The sequence below is a fragment of the Trachurus trachurus genome, assembly GCF_905171665.1.
Source record: "Trachurus trachurus genome assembly, chromosome: 12".
NCBI classification, from domain to species: Eukaryota; Metazoa; Chordata; class Actinopteri; order Carangiformes; family Carangidae; genus Trachurus; species Trachurus trachurus.
The window spans coordinates 16527802-16541452 of NC_139908.1; the positions used below are offsets into that span (position 1 = coordinate 16527802).

The 13651-nt window shown below is 40.5% G+C and overlaps 1 protein-coding gene across 2 annotated transcripts in view; it reads left to right on the plus strand.

Moving 5' to 3' along the window:
* The first annotated feature begins 4077 nt into the window (after positions 1–4077).
* The window catches only part of rabgap1 (RAB GTPase activating protein 1), a 74340-nt gene continuing 64766 nt past the window's right edge, over positions 4078–13651 (plus strand). For both annotated transcript variants that reach the window (XM_083983215.1, XM_083983216.1), the window contains exon 1: positions 4078–4187. The gene's annotated coding sequence lies outside the window, so the exon portion shown is untranslated. The remainder of the gene's footprint in view (positions 4188–13651) is intronic.

Consider the following 13651-nt stretch of genomic DNA (forward strand, 5'->3'; position numbering starts at 1 on the left):
CAATAGACAAACATGCAATACAGTGGCCTTTCTCTCCTTGGTGTCCTATAAATCTTGGGCTCTACAATGACGTTGGTCCACGCTCACTGACTGACTGACTCCCGTCTCATATCAGAGCTGTGATCTTACACGTAAACGCGATCTCAGAAGCTGAACACTGGAAGTCACATCTTTTGTAATCCCGTGGCTTTTTCCGCGCTTTCCAGCCAGTCACATACATGTACTGTTTAATATTCAGAGGTCATGCATGATTTTTCAAGCTGAAGCCTACAAAAAAAAAGTGAGGGACACCTATTTCCTGTGTTTCTTCATGCTGTGTCTTTGTTTAACGTTTTTTTTTTTTCTTTAATGTTTTGGTTTGTTTTATTTTCTGCATTCGCTAACTTCTGTGAAGTTGTTCGTCGGGGTATTTTGTATCAGGATCTTTGTTACTCTTGTTGTGTTTCTTTATGTTTTAATTCACAATGAAACTGATCATCTTGTCTGATGTTTCTCTGTGTTCGCTGGCCATCAGATGTGCTGCTGTCAGAACGCTGTAATCCACCAAAGTCGAGTTCACTGTTATTTTGTGCACTATGGGTTGATTTCCATACAGACCGGCCTCGCCTCAGTCCCTTTGATAGATGCGAGGCGTCTTGTCGTGTGTGGTTTAGTCTTAAAGACCTTAGCATGAAACATTAAACCCATCTTATATACACAGGATTTAAAGTTGTGGAGACTCCACTGAGTTTGTTTACGCCCGCTCTAAATCTTATGAGATTTGTGTAGAAAGAGAAAATGAGTCTTTCAAGTTCCCTCTTTGCTTTCCTCTCACCTAAGCTACTGTAGCGTCTCAAAAAACTTTACAGGAGACAAGTGGCAACATCCTTCCCCTCAAGTTATATCTTAAATCCCATTTTAGAGGATGGCAGAATGGCTACACAAATGAGGAAAGGTTTTTTGAGTCCAATTTAACAAGAATGAACACTGAAATGAAGGACTGGTGACCTTTTTAGGTGGTTTCTGTCTTATCTTCCACCCTACTGCTAAGAGAAGCAGGTACAGAAAATGAAGCACTGGACTGAACAATTCAGCGCGACTTGGATGTGATAATACTGCTTTGGTAAAAAAAATTAAAATAAAAAAAATAAAAATTTAAAAGTTTTATAGTGTTGATTTCTGACCTGTAAAAGGCCAAGAGCTGGCGCAGGGATTTAGCTGCTCCAAGTCATGAAATTAGCCTCAGCTACCCACTGTCGCTCTGCATCTGTTTACAACTTCAGCTTTGAAGTAATGTAACGATAAGTGCCATGTTGTGTACAGTACAGTACAGTACAATCAATCCCTGCAACGTTCCTATAGCTTTTCATATTCCTCAGCTGTACACTTATGTGAGGAGGGAAAGGCTCAGTCAAGTCGAGGAGTGAGATACTTCTCTTGTAGTTCTACTTTGTTCCATTAGAGGAGGCTAGATCCTTGTCTGTCTGAATCGCTCAGGGAAGACTTAAGTTGCTCAGCTAGTACTTTGGCTTTTTCTATAGTCATCACTTTAAATATTCTGTGGACGTATTTACCCGAATTTCACTTGTTGATAACTGGTCCTTTCGCCCAAACCAAAATGGGTCAAAGTTTTAACGTTGATTATATTGTTTGCCAGTGTTTACTTTTGCCAGTGTTTTCTTTTGCCTCTCAGTATCAATATTGACTTTGCTATTTTTTTTGTTGCTCTCATGGGAAAGGGCTGGGCACTACTGTATGTAAAAACAGTATTGTGAGTATTGAACTTATGTCAAAGTGATACTCCCTGTTTCCTTCTAAAGTGTCTATTATTGAGCACTGCTGTAGTGGCTAATTGCACTGCACTAATTTCCACCCCTGTCACTGCCAGCAGGTGCACTCCAAGTGGGGTGTGCCCTCCCACCCACTCCCACCCCTTCCGTCCTTCCCACCCCACTTTCTTTCACCCTCTATCACCGCCTCTGTCCTCCCTGCATCCTGCCTCATGCATGTGATATAGTCCCTCTTGTGATGGCGGAGGAGTACTGATGATTCTGTAGTTGTGATACAACACACCCAGCGCTGTAAGAGTTCTGCACATGCCCACTGTGTGGCCACGTCAAGTGCTGAAGTTTGCTTGCAGCATTTTACTTGTTTGCTCATGAAAATTAATTATTGTTTAATAGAGATTATATTGTTATTACTATTATTGTTATGACCACATTTGGTTGTTGTCGTGGTATTTTTTTCCTTCTTAGTATATTCTAAGTCTGCTTCTCTGTTTTGAATTTGAGAGTTTGCTGAAACTGTTGAAATTTTTTATTAGACAAGAAAGTGTCTCATCATTCTATATTCTATGGGAAAAAGCCTGTTTGTTGATTGTGAAACATATGATGAACTGATGTTTTCTGACTATTCATGTCTGTATTAGACATTTTATTTGCGAATCTATTGTTCGATTGAAATGTAAATGAACTATTAAGAGATGGTACACATCCGTCATTGTATACAGTCTGGCACCATCATTAGATGGACTTATAGTATAGACGCTCATTTATACAACCTGTGATAATCAGCGATATTTAAATGTTTAAATCATTGGGGCAGTTGTGTAATGTTTCAGAATGAGGAAACTAAAATCCTTAAGAGACAGCATATCTAAAATGTCCCCATAATGAATAATACTGTTACGTATTCCATTTATTTCCTTGGAAATATCACATTGTGAAAGGTTTCCCTTTTACTTAACTGTTTGGTAATGCAGGAATGGAGTAGGTCTAACCTATGGTGATGATGATTTATGTGCTATTAATGATTGATGGAACTGTTTGAGTATTGTTTGACTGACTGATTCGTCTGTGCATTTTCTGGCTTGTTCACCTGTGTTACACTGATTTACAGACAGCTTGGCCGAGCAGCATACTGCTTCTGTGTTTTGCACTGAGAGATGGAATTACGAAAAGGAAGATTTTAGCACTTGAAATTGCATGCTACAATAAAAACCGACAACTGATAGTGTCTGCTTGGCTCTTGTCGTCCTTTGTGAATTTCAGTTTCCTCTTCCTGCTCCTCTCAGAGCCTTTGAGAAGTCCCTGTGAGGACTCAACTCTTGACACAGTGATGAACTCCATCTAAGACTGGCTCAGTTATGTAAACAAAAGTGGCTGTTGCATCACTCCTACACTTTATTCTTCCTGAGCACGTTTCCTCAAGGCATTTTCAGTTCCTGATCAGGAAGATGGTGGCTGTGTAAGGCCTCTGTCACTGCACCATGTTGTAGAATTAAAAACGAATCACAATGGGGTCAGCAAAACACAAGGGGGTGCTAAAATTCTCTGAATCTCACTGGGAAAACAAGTGCATATTGCACGATATATCTCAACGGCCAGTGTTACTGTAAATTGTGCCTTTTCAATTGTTTAATTGTATTGCCTGATGAAACAACAAGCCCTGATAGGCTTTACAGGAAGGGCTACTGACACTACAGCAGAATGAGGACACTGGGTGTGTTTGTCACAGCTGACTCCTATGGTTTAGTGGCTGATTATGAGGCATAGTTGGAAGATTTAGTAGAGCCACCCTCTCTTTCAAGTCATAATCTGTGAATGTGGATAGCATTCCCATCAAACTGCTGCCAAAAATAGTGAATTATACTGTACGTGCTTACATTAGGCTACATTAACTTGAGTTTGAACTGCTGAGGCGATGTGTGGTTTGTGTTATGTTAAAGTAATAATAGTGATTTTTATGCATCTAAGTCAACATGCAAACTGCTACTTTTTCTTCTAAAGACACAATTACCCCCCCTCCCCCCAAATAAACTTTAATAAAGCATCCTATATGCAAAACACTTTGTTATAAAACATCTGTACACAAAACACTTCAGGATCAGGAGTAACCTTGTAAAATAAAACAAGATCCGATGTCTATTTTGAGTCAGTTTTGGTTGTCTGTGAGGAGAAAAAGTTTGAGGATCACTGCCATAGAGGGCCCAAACACAGGTTTGAGGGGGCATCATGTCATGAAGCCTCCCCTCCTCCTCAGCACGGGCGAGAGGGGGCAGTGACAGGCGCATGCGCAGTGCGGATGTCAGCGGGTTGGTCGGGCTTGTGTTTACAGCTCGGCTGGATGCTGTTGGGCTGCTGATGTTACTGGGACAGTGCAATGTTGTGCCCACCGCCATTGGAATAAATACAACAGTGGGATTAAAGGTAAGATGTTTTTACACTTGCACTTGCGTTTCACTGACACAGTTAAATGCGACTGTCCCTTCAGGTGTGGAGAAATAAACCTTTTTCTTGGTTGTAACTCTCAGGGTAGCAGGGCTAGCACACGTTAGCCTGCCCTGCTATACACAGTGATATGGCCTGTATCAAGGCTCTCTCCAAGCGAGGGCCAGTCAACGGGGTTTATTCACCACATTATTGGCAACTCTTTTCACACAGCAGGTTGAAATAATTGCTTCGTGGTGCCGGAGTAGTTTCGCTAATTGGTCACTGTGTAGTTTTAACATTTTTGTCGGACGGTGAATCGATGACTGATGAATAGCTACCTTAGCTAACGTTGGTGGCAGGTTGGTCAAGGCTAAGTGAGGCAGTAAGTTATCAGCAGAGCTAGCTACATTAACCTCCTCTACATTTATCGAGCAAACACGATTTAACCCGGGATAACTTATCTATCTTTCTATCCAAATGTGGCGTTTAAAACACACCATGGCCCTGTGAGGCTGGACATTGGACGTGTAGCAGCTTGTAACCCGATTAAGTGGTGTCTCCATAAAGCCAATTAATGTATACCATGATATCAGTGCTGTGCCTCAAATATTAGTGACTTAGTGTGAAACCACTCTAGTGTCGTTGTGACCAGTGTGACACATATCGTGTCTATAGTGTTTTGTGTGTCACTGTTCATACCTAAAGCTGAGGGCGGAGTGACAGCTGGGTGTGCTCTGTTTTCGTTTTCAACACGCGCTGTCTGCACGGGCTCATGCTAACGTTAGTGATTATGGTCACTGCAAGTTGTTGTCATTTATCTATGGTGTATTGAGTCATACAGAAATACCTCACAATGCACAGAATAGCACGTTAACCATTCTGTTTCCTGTGTCGTGCAGTGGCACTTCCTCATAGCAACACATGTGCATTTTTATTACTTAAAGGTAATTAAGACAGATTAGGACTGGATGAAGCACTGTACTGTAGGTCAGTATGATTTTTAGATTGGTTTAGGTAACATTTATGCTGTTTGGATTGTCATAGCAAGATGGCAAGATGAAAGCCTATAGTTGTGTATCCAGGTGTTGACAGTGAATATTTGTTTAAGACAGTAGCAGTTAGTACAAACTGCCTTACAGATATTTACTGGTGGACTTAACTTCTGCCTCGTTTTTTTTCCTAAAGTCAAGTCCTCAGACACAATGAACATTTAAACCATTCATTTTTTTTGTCAGTGGAAGTGTTGTTATTGTCACATGATAAAGGGAGGGACCAGCAGCTGCTGTTTTGAATAATCCTAACAACAGTACACACATGTCTTGACAATCAGGGTTTGCGAGTCGTCTTGTGTCAGACATTGCCTGAAGGTGCTTAATTATTGTGTTAAATGAAACCTGTTCATTGACTTTACCTGGCTGTACCTCTAGTTCACATGACAATAACTAAGTCACATAACACATGCACAAACAAGATATAGCCTACAACTGTATATGTATGAAAACTGCTTTTTGTCAATACCTTATAATCTTCACGCTAACCCCGCTGACCCTGACCCTGACCCTGCCAGACAGCATCCTCTCCCTTCTGTTATTAGCAAGGAGACATAATAAGTAGTAGCAGCAAACTAGCTGTTGTCAGGTTGTTATTGCCACGGGGAATAGCCAGAACCAGTAGCCTAGCTTTTGTATTGTTGTGAATTTGAATAGTTAGCCTATCAATAGTGAACAATATGTATGATAACTTTGGGCCAGATGTGCCAACTGCCACTTCACTCAGCTCTTTGTTCTTGGTCTGTTTCCTGAAGCACAGGTCTTGCAGTTAAACCTCATCAGGTGATACATGCACGCATACACAAAAAAACCACACTCAGATTTGTCAGTATGCAAATATTTACAATATAAAAAAAATAGGTTAGCTGAAGGAGTACAAAGGTCAATGGTTCTTCAAATATATTCTTCATTGTGTGTTTTTAAAGCAGTATGAGTATTTACAGTCATTAGCATTGATTCACATAAACCCTTGGTCCAGATGCCAGCACTAATTGATGCATTTTGCTGTTGAGCTGTTGCATATTTTCTCTTAGTGCCCCCCCCCCCCCTGGTATCACTCCTATTATAGCTTGGTCTGTAACTGATTTTAGACTGAGCCCCAAATGGTCTGAAATGCACCTGTTACTTGGGGAGCTGGTGGAGACTGAATGGCGGCAGCGGTGGGTGTGGGTGGAGGGCTGGCTTCAACTGTAGTGGATTAGTAGTTCCTTCATCCAGCTGCTGTGGATGGGATGAAAGGAGACCATGTGGGGTCGAAACGCATGGAAATTCATTTCATAGCTAAGAGAGGAGTTGCAAAAGCGCTCAGAGAATTAGTCAACACACTCAGTAACCCCTGCAAAACGTCTTCCTCGCTTATTGTTGACTCAACATATATCACAGTTGAATTTCAAAACATCCACAATGAGTTTGGAGGACGCATTGTGTTGTTTTTTTTTGCAAATATGCAATGGTTGCATCATGAGTAGCTGTGGGTATTTGTGTACTGTCCAACAACATGGAAATTAAGTGCACTGTTGTGCTGATTCAGCTTTCTGCCTGAACTGCTGAATTGGTTCTTTCAAACAAGACAGTTATCTGTTTATTTACCACAAATGTGGATAACATTGTTTGGAGGCATTGTGGGCAGAGTCTTGGCACAGAGTGGTGTGAACCTGTTAAGGTCTTGATTCTGTGAAGGACCAGCCGTTGTATTCACACCTTTTTGATCAATATGTGACTTAACCTGCTTCACCGCGGTGCATACAATACCAGGCTGCATCTAAAATCCCTCCTGTAGGTGATCTCTGTTGATGTGCATGGAGCTATGGATTAAAAAAACACACTGCTAATATTTCAGCTCAGAAAAGTCAATAATTGCTTTGGTAATATTCAGTGATTTATCTTGAGCTTATCGTCTATTTAATATTAATCAGTCCTTCTAATTATTCAGGCCTCCAGTCATTTCCTCCTGGGGGCAGAAATGTAATCAATGTTTTGTATCACTGATTGCATTTTGATTATTCTGCTATTTGTATTTTATTAGTTTTAGGAAAAGGACTGATTATCTTTTGAGCTGGTTTTTAGATTTATCTTTTAATGTATTTAGATATTTCTGTCATCAGGTTAGATGCTTCCTGAACAACCAGTGGCAGGAATTGTGTAATACCAGACTAACATGTCACACCCTAAATGTATCATTAGTTTGTCCAGTTCCTATTGCAGTCACCCCGTGCTTTTGGTCAACTTTTAATATCAACATTTATACAACTTACTGTCTCCATATGTACTGGTTATTTCGACAATGAAAGTAAAACATTGAAATATCCGTAATTCACACATTGTATGATCAGCTGAGTCTTAAGTTTAACCTTGTGTAAGTGGCACTCGCTGCTTTCAATTCCAGCGTCTGAAGGCCTCTACACCCTTAACAACTGTTTGTTGTTGGAGCTCATATTCACTTACACACACACACACACACACACACACACACACACACACACACACACACACACACACACACACACACACACACACACACACACACACACACACACACACACACAGGTGTCAAGTTTCTTTTATGAGCTTCTTTATAATCTACTGATAAATAAATGTCTGTGAATAGCCACACATTGTGCGGCTCAGTATTTCACAGTCGAGGGTGTTGTTGTAGCCACAGGCCTGTTCTGTGTGTGTGGAGTTGATTTTCTTTCTTCTTCTCATGCAAAACTATTATGTTGTTGAGTTTGAGACATGCAGAAGTTTGATTCCTGTTCGCCAAGTGGGAGCCTGCATGTGCTCTACATGTGGACCTGAACTGAGGTGGTTATTCAGTGATCACACAGGACAAATAAGATTTAAATTAGGTTCTGCATGCGTCTGTTTGTGTGTGTGTGTATGTGTTTCCTGGAGTCGTGCATCTTGGCTCTGATCATTCAGAGTCCCCCTTTCAGTTCTTTTCTTTCTCTTTCCTTCTCCACCATACCTTGTGACTGACCTTGTGTTAGTTCAGCTTTTCTTTCTCCTTTTTTCTTTTCTGTCTCCCTGTTTCTCTCTGGTGTCCCTGCCTGGCTGAAATTACTGCTGTGAGGCGCGTCGAAAGGGGACTGTGCTGCAAGCCTGAATGCTCTCTGGCTGTGTCTGGCTGTGTCTTCCTCTCCCTTGTGAGGTGCACGCAGCGCCCAGCTGGCAGCCCAGGCCAGACCATTCAGCTGGAGAGTGGTAGAGGAGGAAGAAAGGACAGGCATAGGTTTCCTGTGTGCACATTTTTACACATGGATTGACATAGATATTCTTATCAGATGCTGTGTTTCTGCTTTGAACTGTGACAAACAGCCATGCAGGCCCCTCACAGGCATTTGGCCTCAAAATTGCAGGTCGCACCCAGACTACATTAAGATAACTGCGTTTATCACTTTGGGTGTTAAAAGCTATGTTGGTAAAGGTCTGGGCTCCAACTCCTGTGACTGTGAAAGATTTAGATTCAACTTCATTGCATCCTATCACCACATAAATATCTGCTTTTTTTCTCCTTAACAAAACAAGCAACTAGGTTAAAAAAAAACACATGATACTATTCTTTTTTACTATTTTATGCCAGGTTTCATTCAAGGAAAAAAATGCACAAGTGTCAAAAGATCAAATAGAAATTTTGGGTGTGGACAATAACTGCCTTTTCTTTATATTGTGAATTGAGTATCTGTTGGATAAAGCAGACAATTGGAGGATATGAGACATTATATACTTTAACACCTTATATAATTATGAATACTATGTAGAAAAATATTTTATAGTGCAGTGGTTTGAATATGTAGGAGTGTTACACTGAACAGCCCAGTGATACAATTAACCTGAAAGTCCTGTAATTTTCTAAATCTTTTTTATTTTATTTTTTTTTATCTTATTCATGTCTAAAATATTTATATTTAATTGAAAACCAGAATTACTTTCACAACTGTATTAGGCAGAATTAACGGCAAAATATTTGCATGCATATCACCAAAAAGACCAAAAAGAAATGCTGCAAATGATGAGGGTTTGTTGTCATGGTGACCTACACAATAGTGCTCCATTTCTTTTCTTCTGTCCCGTGCTGTCAGAAGATAATCCAAGAAACCAAAGATAAGATTTACAAAGCAAGAATTACAACAAAACACACAAAACAAAGACATAAAGAGACGAGAAATCACGAGCAAAGGGTGTGGCTGGGTTAAAAATAGTAAGAGTGAATAAAGAAAAAAGAGAGTCTGTCACTGAGGTCTCCTGTTCTAGAGAATAAGATGGTCTTGTTGAACACAGTGATTTGTGATGTATAAAAATTAAATTATACTGAGCAACTTTGTTAAAGTTCAAGAAAATTCTCTCATGAGCCTAGAAATGTTATTTAGGAACCTTTTAAGCATTTACCTAGGAAATTCTGTTTCTGATCTTGTAACAATACTCTGATAGGTAATGTGTGTGTGTGTGTGTGTGTGTGTGTGTGTGTGTGTGTGTGTGTGTGTGTGTCATCTTGGAAATGTACCGTGTCACTGAAAAGGTTGATAACAAACAGTAAAGCTTGGCAGGAAAAGGCAGAGAGCTGTTACTGAGGCAAAAGAAGGAAGCAGGCTGACAAGGCAACCATTATGAGCCCGTTGGAGCTGCCAGCCAGTCGGGCTGGATTTGTGTGTGCACGGCTGCACGCACATGTGTGCCTTTGGGTGTGTTTACTTGTGTTCATGATACAGCTAGCTAGCAACGTGTGTGAGATCCAGCAGTAAATGGTATAGTTTCTTTCTGTGTGTGTGTGTGTGTGTGTGTGTGTGTGTGTGTGTGTGTGTGTGTGTGTGTGTGTGTGTGTGTGTGTGTGTGTGTGTGTGTGTGTGTGTGTGTGTGTGTGTGTGTGTGTGTGTGTGTGTGTGTGTGTGTGTGTGTGTGTATGTGTGGGTGTAGCTCAACTGCAAAGGCTGAGAGTTTCTTTTCGACGTTTGTGAATTTAAACATGAATGAGTTAATGAAGCTAATCTCCATCTCCCTCAGATAACATCACAAGTTGTAGAGTCTTAGCTGAGCTTCAGATTGCTCTCTAGTGAAATGATTGATTCTAGGGTTACAAAGCAGTAATCTGCTTTTAGGTTAATGGTGGCCTGAGAATTGAATTGGCTTCTGATGAATTCCTTTTCAGTACTTCATATTTCACCGCATATTTCTTGGCGTTTGTCCTTGGGTGGCTGCATTGTTAATATCACAGTTAACATATAGCATCATATAAGACTCGTGAAATTTCTAAGCATGTAAAAAGATGCTGTCGGGATCAAGGGGGCAGTTGTCGGTCTGAGAAGTGAAGCTCACTTCCGCATTCAAAAAGCTGCAATCCCCTCGGCTGTCGCTGGGGGCTGGCTCCAGAAGGGAGCAACTCCAATCGAGCCCCATGTTAAAATAGCCGATTTTACAGCTTAAAAAAACATATTTACAGCCTGGTACATTTTATTTTTTTGGTCTCAATCGATAGTTTCTACCCCCGCACACACTCTGAGGGGGGTGAATTTTTTTTAAACTCTACCGTTTTACTATTATTAGGGTTAAAGTTCTGGCCAATCAGGGCGCAGAACCGTTGAGTGACAGGTCCGGCGACCGCTGCTACGAGGCCAGTGGGCGGGCCCTCGGCCGGCCAACGGCCGCACCGCTCCAAATATGGCAAGTAGAATCCAACATGGCGCGGTTCTAACCCCTGTAGTAGCGGCACAAAACAGACTCCCCCAAACCAATGGGTGACGTCACGGACGCTACGTCCATTCTTTTTACAGTCTATGGTCGGGATGCTGTATGTGGACTGTTACTCAGAGACTTGAAGGATAAAGGATTGAAAAAAGGCCTACAGTATATGTTGTAATTTTAGTTATTTTCTTGATTAATTTGATCTCAAGAAAGAGCTGCTCTGCTAATGCTTATCTCGCTGCTAATGCTTTGATAGATGTGTTCTAAGACCGCTTATAAGATTTTGGGGAATATGCCTTTATCAGCAGCAGTCACAGTGGCAAAACCAACAAACAAGAGACCAGAAAGAAAGTTCATCAAGTGAAAAAGATCCAGAAGAAGAACTAGATTAATCACTCAGATTACAAGTGTGCTAAAAATGGAAAGCTGGTGCCTTTGAGCCAAAAGTAGAGTAAACATCTGCAAAGATTAAAAGCCTGCGGAGGCTGAGCAGTGATGCACATTTTGGATTTTGGAGAGTCAGAAGATGCGCTTTTTCTTATTGACTGAGATTTGCTTTGTTTATCTGTTGTTTGAGGAAATATTTGACAGTTGGTGGATGAAAGATCCTTGCAGATAATGGAGTTGGCCGGGCCAAGGTGGAATTCTCCCGCAGGTGAAGGCCACACACACCCACACGGGTGTTTCTGATTCTCTGGCTCTTGTCGGGTTGGGGCTGGGAAGGCCCATGCTGGGAATGACATGATGTCCCTAAAAACTTTGTGTGCATGCAATCACAGCCCTGGAATGCTATGGAACACCGGATGTTTCAAAGATTCAGTTCTATAAGGATATAATTCTAGAAACGCTGTTCTGATGAATTTCTTTTTAGCCCTAGAATGTTGGAAGTGTCACATTGTATCACTACAACTGTGACCTGTTGCAGTTCTAGAATGTTACAGTTCTAGTTTGATTTGACAGATTCATTGAATATTCAGTTTTAGAAAGTTAATTTACCACTATGAATTTTAGTCAGAATGTCAGTTAGAATTACATAATGTTGTTTAATATGAACTTTCAGAGTTATATACTCTATCTGCAGTGTAACTACTCTATAATGTTGGTGACAGTTCCAGAATTTAAGATTAATTGACTTGTAAAATGTTATATTAGAAGATGAAGATGTTTGTAAGATTAATTTGTAATATGTTACTGTACATCATAGTCCTGAGTCTGACTCTGAGAAAATTGTTGTTATTGAGTTGTAAAGCTCATATGTTACAGGTACAGCTCTCCAATGTAAGATAATATGGAACTTATTACATTATATCAACAGGTTTTACATGATGCCACCAAACTATTTGAGGTAATAAAACAATGACAATGTACATTTACGCTCCCTAAACAAGTGCAATAGAACTATTGGGGGAATGAGGAAACTGTCAATCCAGTACACACACCAATGTTGTTGGACTGGGTTAGCAAGGCCTTGAAAATGAGTCGTCATTGATCCTAGAATGAATAACTTTGGCAAGACAGTTAATAAATCATTGCAGGATAGACAAACCATATTGTCCAAGTGATCTAATAAAATCAAATTTTCTGTATGTAATATTCATGTTGTTTTGATTATATATCGTCATGTTTATTTCTACTTCGTATCATTGCTATTATACATTTTCAAAGTTTCTGATAAGATATGTACTTTATTGTCCCCACTGGGGGAAATTTGGCCTGGACTCAGACAGTGCCGCCATACCCATCAACCACATACACCAAGGCAGGTAGTTAAAAAAAACACATTCAGGTAGTTAAAAGAACACTGTCAATACATAACAATAACTGCAGTAGAAACACTTTTTGACAAAAGGTGCGTCGGAGTGGGAGAGCGACATAGGCTGGAGAAGAAACTCTCGCACATACATAACAATAAGAAATCACAACAAACATTCTAGGTCATAGCAGCGTGAGCCCGGGTCACCACAGAGCAGCGCCACCAGAAGTGACAGTGATTATCATATTTTTCTTTCCTATGTTCACAATATTTTTGTACATAGCTTGAGCTTCACAGCTAACCTGTGAAGTTAACTGCTAACCTAAGCAGTTATAAGACTTGTTTGGTAGTTGTGAATAATGGGAAATTCTGATTACATTGGGTGAAGTGAAAAAGAGATATAAAGCAGAGATGTGGTGGGCTCTAGTGCTCTCTGAATTGTTGCAGTTCCTTATTAGGATGCAAGTGAAAGAAACATGACTGCTAGCTAGCACTGACAGTACTCATGATTAGTTATTAAATTAGTGAAGTCATGTGATACCTGAGGAGCTGGACAGGTCTGTATAACTTGCTCTCAAACACCGGGCTTTGATTTTTTTTCTTTTCTTTTTTTACATGGCACTTTGTCTTTTTCTGAGACAGCCATGGTTATATGTCTTAAAGAGGAACTATACAGGATTTGCAGCTTAACTATGCTCCTTTTTTCAACCTTAATTAAACAGCTTTGGAGTCATTGTGATGGTTTAATAAATGTCTTAAAGCAGAAGTAAGTGATATATTTGTGTTAATATAAGTCTTAAATAGTTATATCTTCCGACAGCAATCACTTACATAGAGTGTTTGGACCGAAACACGGGTCTGTCAGTCACTCTGCTCTGCTCTGAGCCGAGGAGAAAACTTTTCTCGTATCCTACAGTTTTTATCCAATGAGGAGAGAGAACGGCATGCAGGGCTGTGTGCAGCCAAGGGATGCGCGTGAA